Raw genomic sequence first — 2,237 nt, 5'->3', positions numbered from 1 at the left:
ACATGGCGAGAGCGGACTGGTTTATACGGACGAGGAAAAAGCAGAAGCTTTTGCCGACTTCCTAGAACACCAGTTCTCGCCCAACATGTCCCAGACCTACGACCTTGATTTCGAGGAGGAGGTTGAAAACATCCTCCAAGAAATCAAGCACAGACAAACTCCCCCAAACCCCCGGCCATACCCCCCCTTAACGCTCCCCGAACTTAAAGCCCAAATCACCGCCCTCAAAACCCGCAAAAGTCCCGGTCCCGACCAAATTTCCAACAAAACCCTCAACCTCCTCCCAGAAAACCTTAACCTCACCCTAATCAATGCCTCCTTCACCCTCAGAACATTCCCAACCCTATGGAAAACCGCCTCCATCATCCTAATCCCCAAACCCTCCAAAAACAAGACCTTTCCCCAAAATTGGAGGCCCATCAGCCTCCTATCCTCTCTCTCCCAAAATCACCGAAAAACTGTTCCTAAGCCGCCTCCATGACCTAATCTCCGAACACCAGCTAATTCCTCGAGAGCAGTTCGGCTTCATGCAAAAACATAATTCCGTACTGCAAGCGGCCAGGCTAATTCAAGATGCCACGATCGCTGCCCAGGACAAGGGCTCCACTGGAGTCATTTGCCTAGACATCCAAAAAGCGTTCGACAAAGTATGGCACGAGGGGTTAATCTGGAAACTCCTCCACCTACCCAAACTCCCCTTAACCTTCGTCCAGTATGTGGCAAGCTTTCTAAAAAAGAGAAAGTTTTTCATATCACTGAACGGCACCAAATCCTCTATTCGATCCATCGAGGCCGGGGTCCCCCAAGGGGCCCCGCTCTCCCCAATCCTTTATAACCTTTTCACGGCCGACGCCTCCAAAAACCCGCACACTAAACTAGCCTGATCTATTCTGATTTACAAACAGGTCATCAGATCCCAAATTTGTTACGCTGCCCCCATCCTTAGCCAAACCTTCAAATCTGCCATTACCAAGCTCCAAAGATTCCAAAACAAAATCCTCCGGCGAATGACGAGACCCCCCTGGTATGTCCGCAACACCCAGATTCATGCAAACCTCGAAATGGAAACCATTGAGGACTTCATTTCGAGGCTTCACGACAAGTTCAAAGCCCGCGTCCTATCAAATCCACCTTTGCCCAAAAAATCCCAAAACATAACTACCGTACACCAACTAGCCTCATGGCAAACCCCCCTTGGTACGACCCACCGTAGCTGAGTTGACCAACAATCCCCCAACAACAAACGCTTGACTTTCAAAAGCCCCCCAACTCGCCCCGCGCGCAATTCGCTTCCTGGAGCCATAAAAGCCCAAAGAAAACTTTCCCCCCTTAGTTTCAAAAGCTACAAAACCGCCCAAAACAACGACCACAAACACAACACACCTCCGCTGAAAAGCAAACCCCCCAACACCCTCACCCAGGTATCCTCGAGGTACCAGCACAAAAGACGCAAGGCCTTAAATGGCTAAGTCTGTAAAACATCCACGCACAGGTCGACTCACCCACTCTGACAGTTTTCCAACCGACTTCGCCGGCAACACATTTTGTACCATTAACACGTGTATTTTTACCCCAACAAAATTAAAGCTATAATTGTGTTATACTCGTGTTTTACTACCAGCAAACAGTGGTGGTGGTTCCGAATATAGAATTACCGATTCGCCCACACAAACACCACATATACAACAAGTGTCTACAATCTGGAACCTTTCTAGTCGCTTGGAAGTCAGCGTCACCTCTGCAAAAACCGAAGAAGGAACCAGAGTCGGAGCAGACATACAGGCCAACATCAATTAAAAAAACCAAGGCAAGCTGCTTGAATCACTCATATATGCACGGTTGCAAGAAGAGGCGGAGAGTAAAATCCCTACTCCACCACAACCAATTCAGAAAGGGAGATTCCACCATAAACGTCCTGAGAATAATCACCGCCAAGATGGAACAAAAGCGTATTAAAACAGAGAATTCTGTGTCATGATCCTGTTGGACATAGAAAACGCCTTTAACTCTGAAGACTGGAATATTATATTCTCTACCCTGGAGAACGGAGGAGTGAGTGAATACCTGCTGCAAGATTACTAATTTTAAAGCCAAGGACGAAGTTGAGGTAAGTATACATATGTATAACAATGGCTATTGTCGTATCGGTAAAGGCCCGATTACTGGAAAACAATTCGGCTGATAAATATATGCGTGCAAAGCAGGAGCGCACGTGTTTTGCAGGGGAATCCAATTTT

The sequence above is a fragment of the Dendroctonus ponderosae genome, unplaced genomic scaffold, assembly GCF_020466585.1.
Source record: "Dendroctonus ponderosae isolate FM_Combo_2020 unplaced genomic scaffold, Dpon_F_20191213v2 Dpon_F_20191213_1, whole genome shotgun sequence".
NCBI classification, from domain to species: Eukaryota; Metazoa; Arthropoda; class Insecta; order Coleoptera; family Curculionidae; genus Dendroctonus; species Dendroctonus ponderosae.
This window is presented reverse-complemented; position numbering follows the sequence as displayed.